The sequence below is a fragment of the Protopterus annectens genome, chromosome 17.part0, assembly GCF_019279795.1.
Source record: "Protopterus annectens isolate FY-2018-M chromosome 17.part0, PAN1.0, whole genome shotgun sequence".
Taxonomy (NCBI): domain Eukaryota; kingdom Metazoa; phylum Chordata; order Ceratodontiformes; family Protopteridae; genus Protopterus; species Protopterus annectens.
Genome location: NC_056751.1, coordinates 249,380,459 through 249,395,574, shown reverse-complemented (window position 1 = coordinate 249,395,574; position 15,116 = coordinate 249,380,459).

Genomic DNA, 15,116 nt, shown 5'->3' with positions numbered 1-15,116 from the left:
GTTGATATGTTTAGCTGGCTGGTATTGTCTAAAAAAGGCACTATGAGAATAGACAATGATTTTGCCAGTATTCAAAACTATAGAGGGGAGAGATGCAGGCTACCCCTGGTGAAGTAGTGTGGTCTGTCGATCATATCCTCCTAGGCTAACAAATATTAAACTCCCTCGGAATGACATCCAAAACTAAGCCAATTATTGAAGTCAATTATTTGTTTGGTCATATTGTAGTATCATCCTTGGAGAAGGTAGAATACTGCTTAATGCTAGGCTCATTCCAGCCCAAGATGCACAGTCCCAGATATCCATCATGTCTCTCTTCATATATTGCAGTGAGGTAGTCATTGACATCCACTTGTACTATGAAAGAGTCATACTGGTACTTGTTCAAGGACTTCAGTGAGTGTGTGATCTAACAGATTCTGGCACCATATAAGCAACTAGCTATCACTCTTTCTTTACTCAGTCTGATGAGAGGTATATCTGTATGTCTTACAATGGAATCACCTATATCTAGAATGTTTGGTTGGGTAGATGCCTGCCTTATAGTATCAACATCTGTGACTTTCTGACTCCTTGTGCTATGTGGGGATGTAGGCTTAACTTGCTGAGTTTGCTTTGTGCCAGTGTTGCATTTTTGATGTCTTTGAGGCTTAGGCAACTTAATCTTTAGAACCTCAGCATATGATGGATTATGTGTATTACGATGGCCTTAGAAAGGTGTGGTGTGGGTTGTACTGCTGACAGTTTTAGTGCTTGGGTTTACTGGGCATGATTTTTGACTCCTTCTGCTATGTGGGGAGGTAGGCTTAACTTGCTGAGAGTGCTTTGAGCCTGCATTACATTCTGGATGTCTTTGAGGTTTAGGCAAGTTAATCTTTATTTTAATTCATTTTAATGTTAAAGCAATAGATAGTCATCAGACAGCATGAGACAGTTCTTACATTGCCCCAAGATAGCCATTGTATTCAGGCTGGCTACAGAAGCTGTGGGGTAGTGTTGGTCCTTGGTTTGGACAGGAATGACTCTGGGGGGCAGGGATGACTATAACTTCTTGGAGTTCAGTTTGTTAAGGATAATATTTGGGAGGACTTACTACTGATGCATGCACAAATACCTAGTTATCTGGTCAGAGCATGTCCTACAGTTCAAGGTATGTATTGTTTCACTTGGCATGGGTTATTTGAGCCTAAAGTGCTTGTCCTATCTTTCTGCATGATAGTTACTTTAGCCTTTCTGATATAGCAGTATCGCTGAAAAGGGTGTGATCATCGCTTCAAGTATTTCTGTACAATTCAATTACCATTGATATATGTGTCTTCTCTTCATTGCAATCATATAACATCAGCTATTAATTTTAATATAATGAAAATGATTTAAATGGAATGTTTGTACTGTTCATCAGTATTCAGGTTGTGACTGAAAAGGGTCAATAGATCAGTTGCCGATCCAGTGAACAAATGGAAAATAAATAAATTGGTAGGTGGACCAGTCTTGGGAGCCTTTTCAGCCATGACCTGGGACAATAAGGCAGCACAAATATTGCCAAACCCACACTGGCCACTTAGCAAAGGTAGAAAGACAATCTTTTTGAATTCTTCCCAGTGAATTCACAATTTGTACAATATTATAGCTGTTACAATTGTATTTTTCAGTAAGAGGATATGTCTGAGTAATAAGATCATTACTGGGAGAAATTTACAGCTTTAACAATTTACATAGACTACATATGCATGATGAATTTGTTATAGGACATAATGTACATAGAAACACTTTTATAAAGCAATGCTGCCTAACATTCTTAAGTTTACATTTTTAATTACGCAGGTTAGTTCTTTCCATGTACCCTTCAAGAAAATAATGCCATAGGTTACTGCCACATGACTAGTTCATTTACAGCTCGTTAGTAGGTTACAGACTTCATAAAGCATCATTATTGCTTAGCATTGTCAGATCTTTGGTTTCCATTTTTAATGAACAAAATACAAAACAGAAAAATTAATTCCACTTTTCTGTACTTTCCTTTATCAGTTCCACTCACCATTCATTATCAGATTCATTTCATTTCCTTGAATATCAACTTTGGCCTTTCCAGGAAGTTGTCCCTTGTGGTTAAAGGCTTATAAGACAAATACTGCCATTTCACATTTAGCCTGCCCCTCTTCTCCTAATTACCAACATGGGCAACACCAGAGGTTAATTCCTCATTGGTCAGATCTGACCACAAGCTAATCACCCTAGACATCCACATACCACCCCCCATTAGGGAAACCACCGTAAAAAAATTTCTCCAAAGCCAACTTCACACTTCTTAAGACAGAAGTGGCAAACTTCACGACATGCATGCAGACGGACAATAGAGGTACGACTGCTGAATCCTACACAAATGCACTTTATAAGCACTTACACAAGTGCATGGATCGTGCAATCCTTAACAGAACCAAGATGCTATCCTCCAAAAAAAGGAAGACAATCTGGTCGTCCCCTGCCATAAACAAACTCTACAACAGAAGAAAGAAACTGTTGCAAAAAAGAGTAAAATCCCATGATTGGAGGAACTCCCTGGTCAGCCTCAGTAAGAAGCTGAGATCCCTCATAAAATCCTCCAAAGCTAGTTACGAAAACAAAATTGCCACTGATTGTAAAGACAGCCAGAAAGTATTCTACAGCTATGTCAAGAATCTCAATGGCAACATTCAGATCTGCTCTGAGTTACAGTAAAATGGCACTAAATATATAAAACCAACTGATATTGCCATCATCCTGGCAGTGCTAACTTTATCCCCCTCTCACCTCCTAAAGGGCCCATCTCTATACCGGAAGAATGCAAAGTTCCTGTAATTACGGCTGCACAGGTAAAAACCACACTCTCCAAAGCCAAGAACACAGCATCCATGGGACCTGACAACATGCCAGGTTGCGTTCTACACAAACTACAGAATGAACTGGCACCCCACCTAAGTACCATGTTCAATCATCATCTCACCTCAGACTTTGTGCCCACTGAATGGCGCACAGTGACAGTTATCCCACTCGACAAAGGAGGAGCCACTACAGACCCTGGGAACTACCACCCCATTAGGCTGATGAGCCTGGTCTGCAAGGCTATGGAACATATCATCATGGAACTTATAAACAAAGACATTGGTAATCTCCAAACTCTGGACCCCACCCAGTTAGGGTTTGTAAAAGGAATCATGTCTCTTAAAGCTGATAGACATCTTTGAAGTGATCAGCAAAGCAGTAGATGAGGGTAAGGTGGTTCACACAGCCTATCTAGATCTCACCAAGGCTTTCGACACCACCCCCCACTTTGGAATTATAGATAAACTCACTAAACTAGGTATAAATCCCTATGTCACAAGATGGGTTGCCAACTGGCTCACTGACAGAACCCACACTGTGAAAGTAGCAGACTCCAAATCCGACTTCAGACTAGTGACAAGTGGAGTACCACAGGGTTCAGTCCTGGGTCCTCTCCTGTTTGGCATCTACTTCTCTGAAGTATAGGCTAACACAGAAGGTCTTTGGCTAATGAAGTTCAGAGATGACTGCAAACTAGGAGCCATAATCGAAACTCCTAACGATGTGGACATCCTACAAAAGGGCCTCACTGAGACAGATGTCTGGTGTCAAAGCCACGGCTTCAAGCTCAATGCCAAAATGTGTAATGTCATCCCTTTTGGTAAAAACTCTGTACCCATGAACTACCATTTAGGCGGTAGTCTACTTAACACCAAAAGTGTGATAAAAGACCATGGGACACAGGTGGACAGTAGTCTCTCCTTTGATAATCACATTGCGACAGTAGTCAGGAAATCCTTCTACATGGCACACCTCATCACAAAAGGTTTCTCATCCAAGAAAAAAGAGGTCATTGTTCCCCTCTACTCAACACTCATTAGACACATTATAGAATACAGCACCCCTTTTGGTATGTACCTGACAAGACATCTACAACAACTGAAAAGGCCACAGAAATACCTCACAAAGAGGATTACCGGCCTCAAACAGATGCCTTATGCAGTCCATCTTAAAAAACTCCAGCTTTACTCCGTCACATATTGCCTACTCAGAGGTGATCTCTGACTACCATACAAAGCTATGTCAAACCCAGAGCTGTTGGACATGCCCCACTTAAAGAAATCCCAATGTCTCTGAGCTACACGCTCTAGAGACCTAAATCTTGTCACCAGAATAAACAGAACATGCTGGAGGGATAGATTCCTGTCCCAGAGACTTCCCATACTCTGGAACAAACTACCTAACTATATCAAACAAAGCTCCTCATTAAAACTCTTCAAGAAAAATCTTGATGATTGGATGGGAGATAGGAAATTCACCCTGGGGATCACTTCTGTGGCTCTGCTCGATAGGGGCACAGGAAAATAATTTTCTTGGGTGGCAAAAGCCAGGGTATCTTTTTGGCTAGTCTTATATAGGCCCGGGGGCCAATAGCCTAGTCCCTACCTATGAACCTATGAACTCCTAGCCAGTTACCTTTATTTTTGGTAATTTGGAATTCCCAATTACTGATGAGTGAAAAATGTATTCACCATCTTTTTTATTCAGTGCTTTAACTCACTCTGACTCCCATGGAATATAGCATCCACAGCCTTATTCATTAATGCTCCCAGTGGAAGCATTTCATGTGCTTTCCAACCACTGGCCCATATAAGGCATCTCTCACCTTTTAATTCATCAGAAGTTCTTTTCCATATTCTTTATGCTTAGTGCTTTATCATAAGCCATCTATACCCCTAGAGATTATTTTTATACCCACCAGGATGTCTTCCACTTTTGCACATGAATGTTCTTCCCATGCTCTTCTTGTATCTCCTACAGGTTCCTATTACCTGATCAAACATTTAGGTTAGCGAATACATAAACGTCGATCTGGTAATAGCGAAAGCAAAAAAATGCGAATGGACGATTTTAATGCAGGGAAAGAATTTCTTTGGTCGTTATATGGATTTTGTCCCTTTCCCCACTGTAGACTGATCTCGGCGTTGGTATATTTAGTTAGGGAAGGTGTGGCAGGCACAGACCCCCACATCGAGGGGTGTGGGTGGCAAAGCCCCCCACTTCATTTTGGTTTAAAATTTTTTTTTTATTTTTGTGGCCAAGAGAATTCATTCCCTATGTTAAATTGGCCATTCGCTGTTTTAATTTTTTGATATTACCAGTTTGAAGTTTAGGTATTTGCTAACCTAATCATTCGATCGGGTAATATAGATGGTCTCCTAATATGAATGCTACTTTTGTTTTTTCACTATCCTCTTGTTTAATAATTACTGCCCAAGACCCCTATGTTTTCTCGTCCCTTCCTTTTTTTTGCCTAATCTTCAAAGAAATACTGCACAGACATTTGGCTATGTCAGCTAAGTAAATCCAACTCCATTCGTGTGTGAACTACAACCCATCTGGCCTATAACAAAAGAGTTCACCATCCTCTGGATCGTGTTTCCTAATGGTAGTAAACCCCCAAACTTGGGGCTGTTTATACATTGACTTATTAATGTGTTTCTTAGTTGCCCCCATTGCCTTTGATTAACTCCATTCATCCAACCAAGCCTTTGTATTATATTTAAGCACACGACTATAAATTTAGTCAGCATTTGTTTAAAATAAAACACATATTTCAAAATTTATACAAGTAGTTCGCTTTTAGGAATTACCCTAGATGTTTAAAAATTCAGTCATGTTGCTCTATTTCTCTAATTATGAAATATACTGCTGGTAAACTTTGTATTCCTGGCATCCCATTCCTTTCTTTGGATATCAACTTGTCTTTGGACATCTCTATCCTGAGCTGTCTTCTTTTCCTTGTTTTCAATTGGGCTTCCCTGTTGGCCCATTTATAATGTCTTCTGGCCTAGAGAAAGAATGAAAACAATACTGTTAGCTTTCATTCTGTCCACATATAATAGCCTGGGTACTCACCACTTTAAACCACCTTCAGTGCTCTAGCACCTCCAAAATCTCTTATCGATATTATCTCCCTTTTTTTATTCTGCTTATGCCACAATTTCATTTTACATGTCACACACAAATACCAGATTATCATTCGGCCTCTAGTCTGATAGCCTCATTGGATACTCCCTAAGCTACAAGGTCAGTTACCAACCCAGTCCTAAATGGATGTGCTCAAAAAATGAGTTTGGTTAAAGTCCATAACAGTTAATCATTGCAGCAGACTGCTGCACTTGCAGAATACACACTGATTAACCTTTGCTCCCTTTGTTTTGGCCCCTTAATGGGATCACCCATCTTAGTGTGTATACCAAATCTACATTACACTTTGCCAAAAGGACTTGTTGACCTTTTTTATTGTGGTCCATCTTGGATTCCAACAAAGACAATACTGTTGGATGTTCTGTAAGCATGATGTCTTGGGCAGGTTGCCTCTGCCATCTAATTAACAAAAAGATCACTACTACAAATTGCTCCAATAACACAAAATCCCATAACACAGCCCCCTGTCTTATATGTCACATAATCACTACCTGCAGCATGCAGACCCTGTAGTTGCAGGGGTAGCAAATCAATTCCCTTTGGCTGCTTTGATACCCTTGCCTACCTTGATGCCTGGCCCATCCTTTCATCACCATTGATATCATTCATTGCTTGGCATAATGCACTAGGTCCTGTGCCAGGAAAGCAAAGCTCGAGGCTGCCATATGCACTCATATGGTTCTGATCACATCTCCTTTATATAACCTTTGTAATAAATTTCTCAACAGCACCTCAAATAAATGCTGATGGTGCTTCATTCCATTGTCAGCAGAAACTCCACAAATTCTCTACATGCCTCATTTGATGTCCAGAATTCTTTTATCAGCTGACCTGTGGCTACTGTTCAGTTTCTTAGACCTCTACCGGACTGGTGGTCTGCTGGCCCTCTGCTGTATAGTTGTAAGCAAGAAGGGTATTTATGAAAGGAATTCAGTTTTCCAGCAAAGGCTATATAAACAATCAAATAGTGTGACACTCTTCTTAGTCACAAATGTACACTGGTGACTTAGAAACTTTCCTCTTCAATAATTATTACACTGATTATCTATTTGGAACACAACTCATGACTCCATATCCACTCAAATGGGTACTGACTCTAAGAAAATGTTGTCCTTTAGCATTTCTCTTTGCCTCCATTTTCCAAGCCAATATAAGCTGCAAACAATTTTCCTCTGAGAATCACTTCATGGCCACTACATCTCCTATATCATTATATAATTCCAAGTTATCGTTGCTTACCAGTTTTCATAATTTCATAATTAACACCCATGTACTAAGTGAACATTTTTTAAAACTTCTGGTAAGATAGAATTTTTTAACGTTAAGTGGAATTCTGTTCCATAATTTTGATATAATTTGTGTCAAAAATCAATCTGTCTTTTAGTTCTGTTTTATTACATAATTAGAGCCACTGTCCATTAACTTTAGAAAATTAGTTGCCTGGGCCAGTCCAGTATCATTTCTCAAAACATTGTTGGTTAGTGGTTTAAATGTGAGGCACAACTTGCCTCTGAACAATTTGTATAATATGCTATATAATCTCAAAAACTTCAAAAATATGACAAATGATTTATATTTTTGATTCTTTTTGTTAAATGTTTTTATTGATTCTAAACTTCCTACGTCTGAATTAGTTAAACTGCAAAATGTAATATTATTTGTCTAACCACATTAACTCTATTTATCTAACCACAGAAATAAATACATTCCTTTGAATCATGTGGTTCCTAGTCTATAAAGCACTTAATAAAAGGCCAAGTTGTATCAAAGTTTTAATTTCTTGCACATTATACATAAAGCCCAACCTTTTCCCACTACAGTGCCTAAGTCAACTATTTGCAGTGCTTTACTACCCATCATTATCTAACCCCAAATGTATTTACCAAACATTCCTACTTTACACTTCTTAGGTTTAACTTGCAACCCTAGTTTAATAGACGTTTCTATTTTAGTACGAAATTTGTTTAAAATGTGTACATCATGTTGTTTACCATCTTCAGCCAAAGCCTACTTTACAGTCAGAAAATGTAGAGAAGTTGGCATTGTAGAAAATGTTAGGTTAAAAAGTATTGGCTCCAAGACAGAACACTGTGGAATACGCTGGATGTAGTCTTCCAGTTTGATTGACTACATGTTGTTCATGGGAAGAAAGCCAATTAGTTACCCACATTATTATATAAGAATTACATAAACTTTGTGCCATGTAATCCTGTCTTAAGGTACCAGATGCCTTTGCTACGTGCAGATAAACCACTAAACACATTTTACCCACATCCATTAATTCTGATGCCTTTTCATAAACCAATAAGGGCAGATTTTCTTTGTATAGAACAATATTTGTTTTTGTATCAAGTTCAGGCAACATTTCCAAGCATTTAAAAGTTTTATTATTATACAATACTTGAACCATTTCCCAATAATCATTGTTAGACTTATAGGAATATAATTAGTTTTATTAAATTTGTAACTTCCTTTAGATATGAAAACTACATATGATCTTTTCCAATCACTTGGTGCAATACTTTTTTGCAGTATATGGTCATACATTCTCGTTAATAAGGGAGGTATAATGCTGACAGCTGAACAAGTAAACTGGCATGATGAATATCAGACCCCAATGAACTGTATACTTTTAGTTTTTTTGTTTTAAAAAAATCAATCACTTCCTTCTGCAATATATCTGGGAATTTGTTTTTCTTACATTCTACACAGGGTTATTGTATTTATTTAAATACAGATCACAGATTGATATAATGGTCATTAGAGATTTCAGCCATTGCATTTCTTTACAGGATCTCTTTTTCATTCTGTTTCAATATAGCAACAGTCTCTTTACAATTTGTCTTAACTCTGACATATTTGGAAAAAAAGGATGTCTTGCTGTCAAGATTTTTATAAAGTCATGTTCCTATACTTCAGGTGGCATTTTAATTTCCTTTTTATATTGTGTAAACATCTTCTATTATAACTAGATCTATTTTTATTGTATATTATGTAGTACAATTGTATTTTCCTTAATGTTTCAGGTTGCTTATTCTACCACAGTTTACTTTTTTTTAATTACCTTTCTTCCCTCTAACTGAAATTTTTCTAAATATTTAGTATGGGTTACCATTGAATGATTGACATGCCAAAATGTCGACAATCATATGGCCGAGACCATATCATCGACATTCGGAATGTCGAGCATTCAAAAACAAAATAAATGCACACGTTACAAAGTAAAAACACATTGCTAGCAGGGGGGCATGCCCCCCTGCACCCCCTGTGGGGGGCTCCACCCCCACCCTCCTGTAACTTAAATATACCAACTCCGAGATCGCACTACAGTGCAGGAATGGAAATCTCTCCATTCTGCACAATAGTGAGATGCCAGTTCTGCATTGTCGAAATTGCGAATGTCGATCATATGGTTTTGACCATATGAATGTCGACATTTTGCAGTTTTGACAATGTGAAGGGGACCCATTTAGTACACATTTTCTTAATGTTTGACCAGCATTAATCCATATAAGCTTTTAAATTAAGTATTCCCATGTCTAAAGCTCAGTGTAACCCATTCATGTCTAACTTCTTGTAGACATGCCTTTGTTCATATGCAAAAATCAAATGTAATACTATTGTGACTGAGGTTTAATAGGATAGAGCATATACAAATTAGTTGTTAAACTTTCTTTATTGTTCAAAATCAACTTTTATTAAATAAGATCCTCTAGCAGGAGTATTCACCTTTTGTTGAAAACTAAACTAATTTAGTATATCCAGAAAGTGTGATTTTAAAAATGAGTTTGTGAAATTACTCATTCACTTTATCCCTGGGGAATTGAAATAATTCAGTATTACATTAGGTAAATTGTCCAAATAATTTTGAAATGAGTTCAAAAATACCTGATATCAATTTGTTCATATGAGACTTATCATATGCAAATAATAACTAACAATCAGTCAGAGGGATTACACTGTTCAACAAAATATTCATTCAGTTCAATTCAATTCAATAAACTCTGTGTTGGCTCTGTGTAGAGCCTACACTGAGTGTATTCATGTACATGGCTATGAAGTGTCATTGGTAGTGTGTGTACTGAATATTCATGATGGGTATTGCACATAAGTAAGGTTGTATGGCGTTTACCAGTAGCATTGACCGTGAAACTCCACAGAACAACATGGATAATGAATCCATGTAAGCCTCGATGATCCGATTACATCATACACCTCAAGCCATCCCAAATGACTATCTGAAATCCACAAATCTTATCCCATCTAGTGTAATTTTATGTTTTTTTTATCTATCCCACATGTTTGCACAGTGTGCCATGGCACATACAGATGCTTATCAGGTTTGCGCAGCAGGACCACCCAGGTAGCAAATATCTAAAAATAGAAACAGGATATTTTCACTAAATATGATTGTCTAATGTTGTGCGATGCTCAAACCTGCTAAGTGGAGCTGCTCTATACTGATACACTGGAAAGTATAACACCTAGTAAAACAAAGCTGGTGATGTTAGTACTTTGGTGGTGACATGGGTTAAGTTTTGGACTAAAGTACAAATACTCCTGGGTTCTAATCCAGGGACTGCATTAATTTTCAATATGATGGTTTGAAATTGTAGCATATCCAAATAACCTGGTAATGGAAGGGCTTGACCATGAATGTCCCTTTGTGATGTGTTTTCCAATTTTGTTTTGTGCTGTGCTTAGCATCTCATAAATATTGAGTTGTTTTTATACATATGTATATACTTTTCGGTTTGTGCGATAGTAAGCTGTATGCACCTTTTTCAAATGTATCAAATTGTAGACAGTGCTCACTCTCAGTAAGTGCAAGTGGCAGGAAACCAATGTATTTAAAGGGGAAATACTAGGCATTGCACTTTATACATTAAGGTTTGACTTGTACAGCAATGGCTGGAGCAGGTGAAGGTGTGTGTTTTAGAGCACAGCTCTGGAGTGTCCAAGAGTCCAAGGTTTTTATTGGGCTCCTGGTTAAGGATCATGGCCCATGCCTGTTGCAGGAGGACTATACTGGCACCCAATATGAAGTAGAAGCCTGGGATAGTTTGGCAGGGGTACTACCAGTGTGACTGGGGTCTATATTAAAAGACCGAAGAGGTGTTTCATTGAACACCTCTTGGTTGACACATAAAGACCGAACAACTAAAGTGCGAACTCTCAAAACACACACACACTTTCAAACATAACATCTGTGCCTCCCACACCCCCCCTAACTAAATATACCAACTCCAAGAAAGCACTACAGTGAGGAAAGGGGCAAACACATGGGGATGGCCAAGTGATTTCTTTCCCAGGGAAAGAAATCACTGTTTTGAGCGTTCATGCTTTAGTGCATTTGCTCTTTATATGTTGACCAAGAGATGTTCGATAAAACATCTCTTCGGTCTTTTAATACAGACCTGTGTAACTGGTTTCCCCCACACTGGTGAATAGTGTCATCACCAGTATGATGATCTCTATATGAGAAAAAGGTGTACCCATCATCAGTGGATCAGGGATTGCCAAGCAGGGAACACCCCGGTGATGTGTAAGTATGATGCACATGTATTACCTAAAAATACTCAAGCTGGCTATGGTAAACATGGTATTCATAAGTGCTTATTCTTTTTCCTTTTTCCACAGCTGCATAGGAGAGGGCCTCAAATGTGAGGTCCCACACTAGGCAACCGGAGAGGATAAGACAAGCATGTGGTAAGTAAGAACAATTGTATAATGCACTCTTATTGCAGCCTTAACAGTTATGGATGGATTAGCAGCTATATCATACTTTGTTATGATTTTGTAAATGCATATCTGTAATGTACCTTTCAATAATAGCTATATCTGCTGAAAATTCAGATTTAACAATCACTGCTTTGCCCTGATCATTGTAGGGTTCATGCTGGTCTGGCAAGTACTTTATGAAGATGTCAATAAATGAATGCTGATATGTTATGTTAACACAAATCCTATGCAGCTATCCATGTGTGTAATAGCAACATTAGCAATATGTTCAGAATTCAGGCTCCTTGTATACCCAAATATGACACGATATGTCCAGATATCCTGCTCTGAAAGGTGGAGAGGTATGGTCTGAAATGCAAAGTAACAGTTAGATTCCCAGATACCAGTGCCCATGAGTCTATAAATGAAAGAGAGTTTGCATTATGTTGTATTCAAAGGTAGAAGTACATTATTACTGTAGATACCACTTGTGGCTTAAAATACCACACTCCCCAGATATAACAATCATCAGATTACATTACTGTGTTAGCTTTACATCAATAGAAATATAGTACTGTTATGTAATGATCATTATAGCATTTCAAGTGCAGACTACCAGACCTGGCCTGCTGTCATGTAAACACTGTACACGTAGTCCAAGTAATACACGGATTTATTAGGAGTTGCTATTGTTTATAGTAGACTGCATTAGAAAACAATAAAGGTATTTTGAAATCTTCTTGTATAATGTGTGTAGTTGCTAATGTTCTCCTTTTTTTCTCTCACCCCACTCCATAGCTTCTTTTTATTTATGTATTACTTATTTTTATTATGATTTATGTCTTATTATTTTAATTTTATTTCTTTACTCATATTACAACTTATTATATTACATTTATTATTTCTTATGTTTTGTTTAGTATGTATACTTTTTATCATCTGTTTATGTTAAATCTCATTATATATTATTCTGTTTGCATTAATGTCAATTAACCTTTGTTATTATCTTTTATTTTTTTCTTTTTGTAATTTTTTTTATTTATATTTTGTTTAATGTTGTTTTCATTTTGTATGTTAATATTACAGCACAGTAGGGTGGACTGGTTCCTGGTGATCTTCCTAATCCTGTTCAACTGGCTGCAGCACCAAGGCCCAACATTTCTGGACTGCCTCTGCCCTACCTGGGCCCTCAGGTAGGTCTGCCCTATGGGCCAGGTGTGTGTTCTCCCATAGGAGCAGAGGCAGGGAGGGTGCTTACATCACCCATGCAGAGTTGCCAGATGTGGTGCATGGGACTGTGCACCAGACTGTGGGCACACATCTATGCTGGATGGAGAACATGCTGTCCATCCTTGTATGGCAGACAGGCTGTAGGCCATTACATTGGCCACAGCAGCCAGTAGTGCAGTGACGGAACACTGCTGACAGTCCAATGGGTGATGACTTGAGAAACACTATTATCATGCTGACATCCATGGGACCTTGAAACAAAATGAGGAAGATAGGAAAGTGGCAAAATGGGGAGCAAGTGGGGGGAAAACAAAGTGACAGGAAGGTAGAATGTGCAGGACAAGTGTAGGGAAAAACCACAGCTATCCGTTTCTTTAACAGTAACAACTGGGTACATGTACACATTTTAAGATGTACTTGGACTGTCATCTGCAGACAGAGGGGTGACAACAACATACTTGCATTGTGAAGCCAATTGGACCACATTAGGTATGCCAAGTAGACACACATGCAAAATGGAGAGCTATGTATGGAACAATTTTTTTTTAGGGACAGGTGTCCTTTTTTTTAAGGAGAGAGTGGAATGTTGGGGAGGAACACAGGCAAGTCTAGGGGAAGGCACATTGGGAAGGTGAGGAAGAATTTGCAGATAGACAAGACATACAAGGCAAGGACAGGGTCAGTGAAAGACACACGAGGGGTAGGGTTGGGGGAATCACAAGCCTGTGGACATCATGTTTAGTGACAGTGAGAATCAAGTTTTCACCCAATGGACTGTAATCACTGTCACTTCACTGTGCCAATGGCTACTGTGTCTGATGCCTGTGTCTCCTTGTGCTATTCATTATCACCATGGAGAGCAGTGTACACACCCCTGTTAAAATGCCAGGTTTTTGTGATATGAAAAATGAGACCACAATAAATAATTTCAAAACTTTTCCCACCTTTAATGTTATCTCTAACCTGTACAATTCAACTAAAAAACAAACAAATCTGTTAGGGGGAAAATATAAAAAATTAAAAAACGTACAATAAGCTGGTTGCATACGTGTGCACACCATTAAACTAATACTTTGTTAAAGCACCTTTTGATTTTATTCTATTCTAATTAGTTCTATAGAATGAGCCTGTAGCAAATCTTGCTATCTTATTGTAGCATGATTTGAGTTTGTTTAGATCAGTTTTGCGAAGGCTAGTGAGCACAGGGGAGGCATAGAGTAATGTAGATAGTAGGTGTGTCTTTGCTATTGTTATTTTTGAATGGTTTGAGAGATAGTATTTGTTTCAATAGCATAGTCTGATTTTTTTGTGAACTTTATAGTTTGGACAATGTGTAGATCAAATTTAAGGTGGTTCTCTATTTCCACGCCTAGCAGCTTGGTGTGATTGGTAGGGGTAATAGTGGTATTGTTGTTGGAGGTGATAGTAAAGCTGTCAGTGGGGGGAAGGGATCTGTGGGAGCTAAAGAGGATTAATTTAGTTTTGGATGGGCAAAGAATGAGCTGTTGGTTGGTGAACCAAGTTTCAACTAGAGAGAAGGATTCTTGTGTTTGGGAGAGAAGGTGATCTAGTGTGGGGGCTGCACATATAATAGTGGTGTAATCTGCATGTTGCACTATAGAGGCTTTGGGTGTGGTGGATGGGAGTTGGTTGGTGAATAGTGTGAATAGTAAAGAACCTAAGATGGAGCCTTGATAGACCCTTAGGGAAACAGGCAGTAAGGAGGATATTTGGTTTTGCCACTTTACTGCTTGCTGCCTACCAGATAGATAGCTCCTAAACCAAGAGATAGAAGATGAACTGAGGTTTAAAGTGGAGAGTGAGTGAAAGAGTTTCATATGTTTGACCATATTAAAAGCTTTGGATAAATCTAAGAATGTAGCAGATACGATTAGTCCATTATTTCTGTGGTTATTTATGGTGTTAGTGAATGAGGTAAGTGCAGTGCTAGTACTATGGAAGGGTCTGAAGCTATGTTGCTGTACAGATAGTAGTTTGTTTTCTAGCAGATATTGCATCAATTGTGTGTGGATTATCCTCTCAAGTATTTTTGATAAGGGGATAGTATAGCTATAGGCCGATAGTTATTGAGTTCAAAAGAGTTACCCCCTTTGTGCATTGGTATTATATGGGATATTTTCCATAAGTGGGGT